General features: G+C 41.3%; 1 long non-coding RNA gene across 1 annotated transcript in view; it reads left to right on the forward strand.

The window, feature by feature from the left end:
• The window catches only part of LOC128842675 (uncharacterized), a 65,844-nt gene that overhangs the window by 193 nt on the left and 51,898 nt on the right, over window positions 1-13,753 (forward strand). The gene's annotated exons all lie outside the window — the stretch shown is intronic.

The raw sequence follows: 13,753 nt of genomic DNA on the forward strand, positions 1-13,753 counted from the left end.
CTTTAAACTGTAATTAAAAATCAGCCCCCCCCCTGCATGCCAAACCCTTTTCCTACCCCCAGCCCTCCTATTTAAAGGAGGCAGGAAGAGTGGAACAGGGAGGGGCTCTCCAGAGGCAGAAGAGTGAATCCCATCCTAAATCTCCTCTCTGCTGATGGAAAGCACGTGCTGCATTCTCGCTTTCCATTATAACCCTCACCAGGGGGATAGAGAGCAGCTTGGATCACTACAGCATCGGGAACAGTAATGGAACCTACTGGGAGCAGGAAAGAGAGCAAAGGAATTAGTCCTGGGGAAGGGCTGGATTGTGGCACTTTGTAAGGGAAGGGTCCATGAGGGCTTGAGAGGGACTCCCATCTTTTGGGGGAAGGAGGGAATCAGGAAATTGTAGGGATAGGAGCTGAGAGGGTTGAATCAGAATGCCGGTTGATTAAACCTATCTTGCATGCACAGAAATTTGGACTAGTACCCTCCACAAGTAAGAAATCTTTTAAGAGCTATTGTACACAATTTTCAGAATGGAACTAAATATATTTTCCACCTGTGTTCCTGGCATTGTGATACCTTTCGGACATTCACTGCTGCAGTTTCTCTAAGTCCCACACATCTATGTGGAGTCCATGAACATTGAGAACAATAAAAAGAAAACAGTTAGTCTTAGAATTTCATAAAGGCTTCGCTTTTCCTGTCCACAATCGAGTCTGTGCTACTTTGTTTTTCTCTCTGTGTTTGCCTGTGCTTAGACTTATAATCAGATCATTTTTTAAAGGGGTAAAATGGGTTTTCCAAGGCTCGGATAAATACCAGCAGGACAAGGGCCTGATCCTGACCCCAGTGACGTCAATGGGCTCTAGATCAGGCAATGTGAGGCAATGTGATTGCAAATAAACCTCCCTCACAAGCTAAGGTTATGTACCTTATGTAAATGAACAGTAATATTACGCCATATGCAGTTATTGGTTTTCTGTTGCATTGGAAAACTGAGTGAGGGTATGTGAAGTGTTAAGTTGAATTGTACAGCTGGCATATTGAAATAATACAGAAAATCCAAGAAAAATTTAATATTAACATTAGAAAAAGTACTCATTGAAATTCAACTCTAACTGCCCAATCCTGCAAACACTTAATGCACATCACAGGGACTATTCATATGTTCAGGGGGTTGTAGGATTAGATCCATAGACATATTGGGATTTGATTTTCATAATCTCCACCAAGTATGTAGAAGAACCGAGTCAAGAGCTGGAGTTCTACTCTTTACTCTGCCCAACTTGATGTGTGACCTTGGGCAAGTCACTTAACCTTTGTGCACCTCTTTCTCCCAGCTGTAAAATGGGGATAACAACACTTGCCTGACCTAATAAGATGATTTGATATATATGAATGAAAAGTGCTGTGTAAATTCTAAGTATTATTAATTGAATAGACATCTGAGTTTAAGCAAGTGTCTATGTTTATTTTAATTATCAAAGAAAAACATAAGAGGCTCCTAATATCAATGATGTTCTCTATAAATGATGTCCAGATAAAGATCTCTTATAAGACAATTATACAGTTGTCTGCAGTAATGGTCCAAAACATTAGAGTTTAGTATTATTCCTGTGTTCTGGCCCATAACTATAGGATATTATATCTTTAAAATATATAGATAAACTCAGAGATTCAAAGAGGCTGTATGTCTAGATATCTAAGGGTGTGATTGCACTAGAAAAATTGGTAGCCATATTAACCATAAATATGGCTCCAACAGTGCTAGGAATGGTGGATGCTATAATGTAGACAGCATAAACACAACATTGTCAAATTTCCTCTCTATTGCTGCAGGAAGGGAGCAATAGAGAATTAGCAGTTGCTGTATCTAATTTAGCAGGAATCCACAGAAGCTCTCAAAAACATCTAACAAAACCCTAGGGTTCACTTCCACCAGTGTAAATCAGGAGTAACTCTGTTGAAATCAGTGAAGATACACCAATTTTAAAGCTTTGTAACAGGAGAATCAAGCCCCTGGAGTTCACTTCTAAAAAGAATATATTTACAACATGCCTCCCAACAGCACTGCATGGATGGTGGAACAATTTTAAAAGACTATCTGTGAAGGAAATAAACCTATTAATTGAACAGAATTATTGTGCACCAAGGCTACATGTTTAAGAGGTCTCAACTGTATTCAGAATTATTACTGAACCATTTGGCACATCTCTAATATAAACCGTTATCCACTAGCCCCACTGGTGCATGCCTAGGCAAATTAACTCTTTTATATGCAGATCAAAAGAAAATGGTGTGTTATAATTAAATGATTCTTTTGGGGGCAGTAAACCTCTCTTCAAACAGCTTGAATATTAGTGCCGTCGTTCTTCTTTCAGCCCTACTAATCACAGCAAATTTAGCTTGCAGAGCCAGCGTCAGGGTGCAAGGTACTGGTGAATCTGCAGTACTGATGAGCAAATCCCAAAAGTGCTGGAGATTTGGCTCACAAAGATTTTTTCTGAAGCTATTCTAGATGTATCTGGACCCCTCACTGCTCATGAAATCAGGTTGGAAATCTTAAGATGACATGATTTCTGGTACATCTCTCCCCTGATATAACGCTGTCCTTGGGAGCCAAAAAATCTTACCGCGTTATAGGTGAAACCGCGTTATATCGTACTTGCTTTGATCCACTGCAGTGCGCAGCCCTCCAGCCCCAGAGCGCTTCTTTACCGCGTTATATCTGAATTCGTGTTACATTGGATTGCGTTATATCGTGGTAGAGGTGTAATTACAAGTTGGGTTAAGGTCAGAAAGAGTGATAGCAGTCTTTTGGGAGGTGGGGGGGGGACATGTTGCTCTCTTTAACAGGAGGTCCAGGCAGTGTATGGAAATTAATTTGTTGTAACAAGTTATTGTCTTTGTTCAGATCTCAGAAAGATAAAGTTTAATCAAGTCCTAGGGGCTTAAATGTTGAAGAGTTCCGTCTGCAGGAAGGAAGCAACACCTGGCCCAGATCAGAAGGATCCATGGATTCCTAAAAGCACATCTAGGTCAATATTTGCTAAAGGGCTTAATTTTAGTTGCAGACGTCTTAAAAAGGCCTAATTTTCAGAAGGTGCTGACACCCATCCTCTGACAATCGGGACCTAGGAACATGATCATTGCTGATTTTTTGCTGAGAAGCTCAGTGCATTATATTTTAATAAGGTAACCTCCAGAGACTTCAGTGGAAGGCTTTCAAAGGTAAAAATATGTAAGGTCTGTAGGTTGTGAGCAGCAATTGATAAATTACTTAGAGACCTTTGAAAAGTTAGCCTTTGATCTGCATAGATATTCTCATACTCTTTAATTAGCAGATTGAAAGATCCATAAGAATAGTATCTTTTTCTCCATCTCTCTAATCGACTGAGTACCTTCTTATATAACAGAGCATGTAGAGTCATTCAAATAAATCCCTGTAAGATACTTTGGAGCATGAGAGATGTCGGGAATAACCTGTGGGAAAACACTTCAGTAAAGATGGACACATCAGTTTTGACACCATAATATGCAAAATGGATTGCTGCTGTAGATTATACACTCCAGGATATAAAAGGAACAGCAATTTGTCTCTAAGGACCATGAGCTGCCTTCGATCTGCACATGTAGCTTGACGTCAGTGGGAGTCCCAATGCAGGCTGAGGGCAGAATATAGCCTAATTCTAACAAACCTCTTAGGAAAATGTTTAAAATGAAGAATCGAGCCATTCCATATTTCTCAGCATTACTTTAAATTGGAAACAAGCACACTTACAACAATAAAAAAAAAAGAAACCAAGAAAACACTTCTACAGCACAAGTCCACTGCAATGAATATAATATACACATTTTATGTTATTGACATTCCCAATTTACTTTTTGTAAATAGCCAGACAATCACAACATCAGGGTTGTAGAAGGTATTTCACTGTTTAAAATATAGGTACATATTTCTCCCCAGTTTCAAGGTTTCTCTGAATGCTCCTATTTAAGGCTAGTGCACCAGAGTTCCCAGCTTCACTGAGGAGCAAAACAGAACCATTATAGTTACACCCTTCTGCTCAGAGCCAAATTCAAGGGTGAATCTAAGAGAGCATGACTAAGTAAAGTCAATGGAGTTATGATGATTTACACAAGCTGTGGATCTGCCCCTAAACTGGTGTAACTTACACCTCCTTTCAAGTCTCCTTAATATGTACCTCTCTCCAACTTCTTCTATACATTTGCACTTCCTGTTTTTAACTGGAATTGGAAGTGCCAAAACCATGAGCCACACATTCTCATAAGATTTCCAGTCCAAGACCCCAAACCTGCAAACAGATTCAAAAGTAATTCTATGCAGTGAGTTTATAAAGTTTGATAAGAGTTTGCAGGATCAGGACTCGACTTTACAGATTTAGGAGGTTAAGATAAATTCAGATAAACTTGAGAAAGGCATGCTCATCATTACTGGCACTCATCTAAACTGAACCTTCACCCCTTCTGAGTTTCACACATAAATACCTATTTAATCTGGGAGTTGGTTTTGCCACTTGTTTCTTCACAGTAAAACAAAATCCTGTAGGTGAAAAATTATCCATTTTTGGATTGTTGAAGAGAGAGGTTTTGAGAAGCATCATTATCAGTCAGTAATTGATCCATTTCTGTGTTCTGTATGATTGCCTGGTCATCAGTTCACTTCCTGTGAAACACCGCTTATCTAAAGCTGTAATTCATAACCATTGCTTTCATTTCTTTAGCATCAGCAGATTGTTTAACCTTGAGGTTAGCGTCTGCGGATGTGCTGGTGTTTAATGCGTAAAGGCACTATTTTGTAATTCAGAGGTTGTGCCTGAAATGTCCTACCCTACAGATTAGATTAAGTTTCCTAGAAGTTGAACTATTATTTTCCATGTCTCTCCCGAGGCATACACAAAGCTTATTGAATTCTTTAAAGAACTGTATTGTCTGCCTACTAATCTCTTGCTAATGCCAGATACTGATGAATGTACATACTGTAACATAACAAAAGGAAAAAATGTTTCAGCATTACATGAAAATAATTGTTATTCTACTTGGCTTCAGCTCCTTTGAGGACACCAAAACACTCCATGGGGGTGAGCTGATTTTGACAAAAAACTTTCGATGGAAACCAGACATATTTTAAGGAGCTGGACGCCTGGAAACCCCAGCTTCCAAACTCCCCTGATCCTCCATAGCTCACTATGCAGGCTGCTCAGACTCAGGGAGCCAGGGCACTCGGGAGATGGGATCAGAAATCTTTGCAGAATTCCTTGTCGGTTCTTCCAAAATGGTATTTTTTAAAAAATGTCTCTCCTGTGGAAAATGTTGCCTATCTATTTTTTTCCCCCAGTAATGCTAAATGTTCTCCAGGAAAGAAATTCTGATTTCTGTACAGCTCTTGTTCTAACTTTGTACAGTAATTAACAAAACAGCTTCAGTGACTTTCCAGAACCTTTCCCTATTACCTCCTCCCTGTCGGTGTCTTTCCCTGTGGCAGGGAAAGGCTTTGTCAGCACTGCTAAAAATAGCATAGTAGACAAGGGGCAGGAGACTGCTTGGGCATGTAGAAAGTTGTGTAGGGCATGTACCTAAGGTTCTGGCATGTCTTTTTTCTACTCACCGTCTACACTGCTAACCCCTGTTGTCATGGAGCATGCAGTGTATGTACTCCACACTCCACTGTAAGGAATGCGCAGTGTAGACATACCCTCAAAGCAGTCCTGTCGTTAGAGCTGGGGACTGGGACTCAGGACCCCTGAATGCTAATCCTAGCTCAGCCACTGACTCACCGTGTAGCCTTGGATAACCACTTAGGCCTGCATTTTTAAACGTACATGCCTAGAGGCCTTATCTAGGCAGTAAAATAAGTGATCTGAGCACCTCTGAAAAACAAGCCACTTTGCATAAATATGGATTAAAGCCCTGATCTTGCAAACATCTATACATGTGTGCTTAACTTTCCACATGTCATTATTGCCGTTTACTTACATATAGGCATAAGTGTTTGCAAAGGCTGGGGCCTGCGTACCTAACTTTTGGTACCCAAGTTTGAAAGTGTTGCCTCAATCTCTCAGCCCCTCAATTTATTCATCTGTAAAACACACGGTAAACATTTGTTCCCTACCTTGGAGAATGAGGATCCCTGACTCCATAGGGATCAGTTTTGCTATGACCTTTGAGATGGTGCCAAGACATCTGCAGGGGCTGCTTACACCAAACTTGTCCTGTCCTCTCCTCTCCTGCTCCCCAACTTGCAGATTGATCTTGGTGACTGAGTCAGCCTTTCGGTGAGCTAGAGAAATGATGGAGCCACAAAAGTCAAGAATAAAAATTAAACTATTGAAAGAGGAAGGGATTTTTAAACAGACAGTTACAAATTTGTATTTTCTTTGTTAACATTGGTTTAACTTTAACAATGAATTAACCTTTTGGAGAAAGGACACATTTGTTACAGTTTCAACTCACCACCTCTTCAATTAAGTTACAAGCAATAATGATATACATCCACTAAGCCCTCCAAAAAGTTCTTCAGCAGAGCAAGGATAGACCAGGGTTGGCATTCCTGATACCTAAGGAACAGAAATCAATCCAAAAAAGAGCAAAACCCCATTAAAAAAAAAAAGAAAAGAAATCACGTAGGTGACCTTTAATTGCAACCTAAATCTAAATGAAGCACTACAACAAAACAACAGTGTCAAATATGAGAGACAAGGTAACTATCTGAAGCAAAGGTTTGTAACACATACTGGCTAACATCCTTTGCTTGAGAAACTTATTTCATACATTATGCACCATGGGATCAGATCAGATCAGCTTTGGCTGCAAATTACATTACCCCCCAGGTTCCCTTGATTAGTTTTCAAGAACAGCTCCAAATTTTCCAAGCATAAGTAAGGAATTAATCTACACTTTGAAAATGATCAGAACTCCCATTTTTAAAAAAGAGATGACTTGATTTTACAGTGTTTTGGAGTAATTTAAGTGTGGGCTCCCGCATATTTTAAGATGATGACCCTTTCTTTTAAATTGCTCATGATGGTTAATCAGCAAATCAAGACAGACTTCAACTTTAATTAAAGCTCTGCAAAAAATGCAACAGGGTAATAGATGTAGGCCAGGCAATCATCTGAAAATTAAAAAGATGTACATTACAGGAAAATGTTTACTGCACATTTGCATTTTCAGAGGGCAGCTACACTGGTTTCTGCTGCATCACTTATCATGAGCTTTAATAATTAGCTCCAACATAATTAACTGTTAAATCAAAAAAGTATACCCTGATTTGCTTGATAAGAGGTTTCAATATTTCTGCATTTTCAGTATGAAATGGATATATATATACACATACATACATACATACACACACACACCCTCAATAGAGCTTATTAACATGAGGAAATTTTATAACCCTAAATGTTACTTCCTTGTGGCCTGTTCACATAGTCTCATTCAAAATTCTCATTACATTTTTTTTTTTTTTTGCCTGCATAAAAACCTACAAGGTTAGATCTTTAGTCTACATCGCTCCCTAACTTCTGATGGGTCTGTCTTGTTAAAGTCATGCATTTTGTACTACTAATGATACCGTTCACTTTTATAGTCCTTTTCTCCTGAGGATCTTAAAGCACTGTGACAAAATTAATTAAATAAGCCTCCCAGTCCCTGTCAGGTGGCTGAGTATTATACTATTTTCATAGGTGGGGGGACAAGGTTGACAGAGATTCTGATTTGCCAAGGGTTATGCAGAAAATCAGTGGCAGCCCTGAGTACAGAACTCTGAAATTACTGCTGCTACTACTGAGTTCTAATCACTAGCTGACACTTCCTCTTTCGTGTACTGCTTGTGATACAGCATCTAATTGAATATAGCAGATATAAATGGAGGTATGGGCTAGCTGTTTATTGTAACAAACCTGTACCATTTATACCAGTGGGGTGGATGAAAGTTTTTGGACTGGGTTCTCCCCTAGTCACTTTCTGCACCTTCTGTAATTAAAAGTTGTCTCCAATGCATTCCAAGAACCTGTTGGATAATCTGTGCCCTGCTGTATTATTTTCCCAACAGAAGTCTGGGTAGCTGAAGTCCCCTATTACCACCAACTCCTGTGCTTTGGATGATTTTGTTAGTTTTTTTTTTTTAAAGCCTCATCTACCTCTTCTTCTTAGTTAGGTAGTCTATAGAGACCCTGTACTATTACATCACCATTAATGGGGCTGTTTCAAGGCCTGCCATGTCTAGAAGTTTGGTAAGGTATTTTGATCATGAGGCAGTGTGGCCTAATGAATAAGGCTCTAAACTGGGACTCAAGAGACTTGGCCTCAATTCTAAGCTCTGCAACTGGTTTACTGGGTAACCTTGGTCAAATCACTTCACCTTCCTATGCCTCAGTTTCCCCATCTGTAAAACTGTGACAGTGATACTGACCTACTTTGTAAAATACTTTGCTATCTAGGGATGAAAAATGCTAAGGTCTAGCTATTATTATTTCGCAGCCTCAGCTCCTCCTACCAGACACTCTCAAGCCAATATAGTATCGCTAAAGTGTCTAAGCATTTCCATTCTAAGGTCTTGATCCATCCCTGAATTTCCCCACTGAAGTTAAGTTAGAGCATATACTATGTGCAAGCCAGATTAAGGTCTATGACTATGGGTCAGATCCTGGCTTCCATTGCAACATATCTACCTGTGCCAGGTGCTCATGGACATTTCAATTAACAAAAGGAATATTTGTATAAGAGATGTCTGTGACCTCCGTAATGAGCATTGCCTGACACCTGTGGTATTTTTTCGTCATTATTAGAACTGGAAAAAAGTTGTTTGGCCAAAAAAGGCACCATAGGCAACACTGAAATATGTATGGATTTATGTTGGTTTTGTCAAATTGTTTGTTTAAAAAAAATTAAAAGTTGAAGTGTTTCATTTTGATATTTTCTAAATTAAATATTTCAACCTTTTAGTTTGAAATGACATTTTGTTTCAAAATCTCCTTTAATTTTATTCTATTTTTAAAAATTCAAAAAATGGCAAAAAATGTTCAGTACCAAAACATTTTGATTTTGTCAAAACTAAAGGTCTCGTTTGCCAATAAATGAAACTTTTTTGACTTTTTGGTTTGCTGAAAATTTAAAAGATATTTGTTGTCAGTCTGATTCCAAAAGCATTTTTGTTTACTTTTTGTAATTCCCAACAAAGCAAAAAATCTGTTATTCACACAGCTCTTATTACTAACTACTACTTGCAAAGAAGACCATGTAGACTTACTATTAATAGAGGTTGGCAAATAATGAAAAAAGATTGTGAATATTAGACTTTTTTTTTTTATTCCCACATTTTAGTGATTTTTTTCAGTCAGCTCTATTTACACAAGCTGGGTATTAAACAAAAGATCTTTTAAAAATAAATTACTCAGTTATCATGAAAGTCATTGAATTAAATGATTTGATGATTGTTATTCAACCAGTTCTGATTACTAGTATTTCCCATATATATATTTCATGATTGACATGAAAGGTCAATTAAGGTGGGGCAAATAAATCTCTGGTGCATGTATGACCTCACTTGGGATTGCACCCATTTATACTCTTGCTAAAATTAGTTCAACAGGCTTTTGCCTGAGTAAGGAGTGCAGGATGGATCTCATACAAGTTAATTTGTCAAATGCCCAGAGAAGACATATTCTGAACTGAAAGGACAGGATGAATGCAGAATGTGCTTGCGTCATTCATCTAATAAAACTGGAATGACACCATTTGAATCTAGAAGTTGTATTCTGTGAGAAGTCAGGGGAAACTGTATTACAAGTAATTGACTTCAGTATGATCAAGACTTCTTTAATGACTCCATGAGATTTTGTGTATTTTCTTAGTCTATTTTAAGACATGCATTTTGGTGCTGTGCTTCTAATCAAAATGGGCTATATTTTATTCAGACCTTGGAGACGAAGTAGGTAGAGCTAATTGGCTTATGACTGACCTGCTTAAAGAATATCAGAATTGGCTGTTGGCTATTCCTTTATTAGATTGACTAAGAATCTAGCAGCAAGATAGCAAATATGATGAACCCAATTCATTAAAACTGTCCCCATTATAGATTGTTATACATTTTCAGTATAAAGTAGGACATACTTATAGCATGAAAGAACTATAGATATGTAAAATCATTAATCCATTGCCCACATTGTTTCCTTCTGAATTTAGACCAGAGAGGGATAGTATAAAATGGAGGAGAAAAAAACCCAGATTGTTCGCACTGCAGTAAAAGAAACATACAATATTAACTTTTGAAACAACTTAACAAGGGTTGTGTTGGATTCTCCACTACTGGCAATTTTAAAATCAAGATTGGATGTTCTTCTAAAATATATGCTTTAGTTCAAATAGAAGTTAATTCAGGGAAGTCCTATTGCCTATATTATACTGGAGATCAGACTAGATGACCATAGTGATTCCCTCTGGCCTTATCATCTATTAATGAAAAATGTGCAAAGAAGGAGAATGAGTATTTCAAAGGGACACAGTCAATTTAAAGATCATGGACTTGATTTTCCATTGCCTTGCACCTTGTGTAGTTGTTTGCACCTAGGAAAAGCGAGTGTAAAAAGGGTGCAAAGCCCTATTCTCTTCCAGCCATTCATCAGGGAATGGGATTTGTTTATTTTGCATAGCAATTTATTTTTCTTTCCTTGTACGTGTGTTTTGTTTTGATTTTCTTCTTCTTTTGTTTTAAACACCAGAAAACACTTACGGCTTGCCTACAGGCGCAACTGATGGCAATACTCTTGGGGGTGGGCTGGTTTGAGCAAGGTCGTAGCCAGAGGTGGACCAAGGTGGGCCGTGGCCTACCCAATAACCATGCAGATCTACCCAAATCTGAGCATCAAGCACAGTGCTTAAAGTGAGAGAGGTTGCAGGGGTTCAGTCCCAGAATGTTTGTTTGTTTAAGATTGAGCCAAGTCTCGGAGGAGCTCAGTCTTTTGGTAAATCTACTGCTGCCTCATACCACTCTGGTCAGCTCTGCTTCCACATCAGTATTGGATCCGACTCAATCCCCTTCTGTCCAGCTCCAGTTAGTGCCTCCCCATTGGTTGTCAGGTTCCAAGCAATCAGCCAATCAGGTTTTAGCCAGGGCCCTTCCCCAGCAGTGGGCAGAGGCAGAACAGATCTCTGCCAATGGGGAGGAAGTAACCAGAGCTGGGTGGAATGGGATGGAGCCAGAGCCTGTGCCAATGGTGAACAGCGCAGAGCCTGGGATTGAGAGTAGGAGCCTGTGAACTGGGTCACCACACTACTCTGTGGCTCAGCCACCTCTCTGTCACTCACTAACTGGAGTTGTGTATTGTGGGGTGGAATTGCGGGCAGTATTGATGGGGAAGTGGTGCAGTATGAGGCAGCAGCAGCTTTACAAAAGACTAAGCCCTTTAGTGACCTGGCTACATCAATTCCTCCCCCCGGGCTGCAAGCCACCTCCCCCCGGGCTGCAAGCCACCTCCCCCCGGGCTGCAAGCCACCTCCCCCCGTCCCCCAACACACACACACAACCTCCCTCCATTTTAAACACTGTGCCTGCTGCTCAGATTTGGGTGGGCCCTGTGCGATCCAGCCAAGTCGTGCCTACTCCCCTGAGGTGGAGATAGATAGGAAAGGGCTGAACTATGGCCACCCATCACCTCTGTTTATCTACACAAACAGTGTATGGCAAGCTGGGGTGTAAATCTACTTCTCACTAGCCTGGTGTGCACTTAAAGCGGGGTAGATCCAAGCACATTAGGGAACTTTCAGTACCAGGGCCGGCTCTGGCTTTTTTGCCGCCCCAGGCAAAAAAGCCTCCCGCCGGCCCCTCCTCCCCAGAGCGCGGCAGGGGAGGGCGGCGAGCCCGGCCGGGGCTCCGCTCTCCCTGGCGGCCAGAGTGCCGGGAGGAGGGCGGCAAGCCCGCTGCGGCTCCGCTCTCCCCAGTGGCCAGAGCTCCGGGAGGAAGGCGGAGAGCCCGGCTGGGGCTCCGCTCTCCCCAGTGGCCAGAGCGCCAGGAGGAAGGCGGAGAGCCCGGCTGGGGCTCCGCTCTCCCCTGAGGCCAGAGCGCCGCGGGGAGGGCGGCGAGCCCAGTCGCGGCCCCGCTCTCGGGCCGGAGCGCGGCGCCACGCCGCCCCCCTCCAGGTGCCGCCCCAAGCACATGCTTGGTGGGCTGGTGCCTGGAGCCGGCCCTGTTCAGTACACGCCAGCAAGGTCTGCATGGACAAAGAACACATGGCAGGCTACTGAGATAGTTACGTCCCAGCTTCCTGTGCACTGACTGTTCCTATAGACACACCCTCAGGCACATGCTTAACTTTATCCACGTGAATAGTCTCATTAATCACACCCATAATTGCTTGCAGAGTTGAGTCCTAAATGTGTAGGGCCTGAGGTAAAACTAGGTCCAATAAGCTATTTTTTGCATTGTGATCTGAAAGTGCTGAGATTTACAGTCATACTGGCATCTAACAGGATTAGTTCCAGACTGGTGGGCTAGCTGTTGAAAATATTCTGTCTCGTATACACATGCACTTCACTCCTGAATACTAATACGCATAGCGCAGCATATGTTAATAACGATAATAGTGTCATCTCATGAGTGGCACAGGGGCAACACTATTAATGTAAGGGTTTTGCATTGCATTTGCATTGTGAAGCAGGCAATCCAGTAAATTGAACTGCTTATTACTATGCTTGAAACAGAGGTGGATTAACTAGTTCAGAGTGGGTAATCATCCAATGGTTTTGAAGCTCTCTGAATCTCATACAACCCTCTTGCATTAGTAAAATACAGTTGGGAATCTTGGGCCCAGTGCAGGAAATTTGTCCCAGTAAGAAGTGGAATTAGTCTCTGGTGACAATAGAATTTCTCATGAGATGATTGGTACTTTCTGTTTACTTAACTAAAACTCCACGATTCATTGATTGACATGTTAGTTCTACAACCAGTTATCTGTTTATTCACGTGCCCATTTATATTAAAAGATTATATAGGAAAAGATAAGACATTGGTGGCCAGTTACATTGTACTGCCACCCATTGCTTTTTGACAGATTAGAACAATTAGCTATTGGTTTTGAACCCATACCTTCCAGAGAGTGACGATCGGAGAATTCACTGTGGTGCCAATCCTCTGGGGAACAGGCCTTCTGTAGAAAGTTCTGCAACCCTCGTCACACCTTGTAGGAATGCTACAGAGGGGGTATTCTGAGCCACACCAAGGGTGTGTCAGGAGATGGAACAAGCAAAGTGTTATTAAACTCTGCAATTCTACACTTCTGCAATGGCCCATGGATACCATTACATGCATGTTAGAATGTCTGTCCCCCACACCGTCGCCCAGATCTGTGCAGTCCCTGCACTCATGGGACAACAAAGACTGCTTTACTTGTGTAACCCTCACACCTTCTGGGGGTGGTGCTCTGTCCCATTTAGTGGCACCGAGACCACTTAGAGAGAGAGTTAAATGAGTCTGCTCTACAGCCGTAGCTAACAGCTATTTGGCTTTTAGCTCATGCGGTAGAAGCTCATGCACTAAGCTCCATAGGTCCCCGGTTTGATCCCGCCCACTGACAACCGGGGTCTGTCAGCGTTACATCTGCACTCCCATGATGAACCAAAGCAGGCAGGGAGGAGTAGGAGGAATCTAGGGAGCACTAGGAGGAAGCTAACTAGAAATGGAGTGTATTCTACAGTCCCTAACGGGGTGCTGTAGTAGATGAGCTCTCACTGTATGCTGAAGTGGTCCACA

The sequence above is a fragment of the Malaclemys terrapin genome, chromosome 9 (genome assembly GCF_027887155.1).
Source record: "Malaclemys terrapin pileata isolate rMalTer1 chromosome 9, rMalTer1.hap1, whole genome shotgun sequence".
NCBI classification, from domain to species: Eukaryota; Metazoa; Chordata; order Testudines; family Emydidae; genus Malaclemys; species Malaclemys terrapin.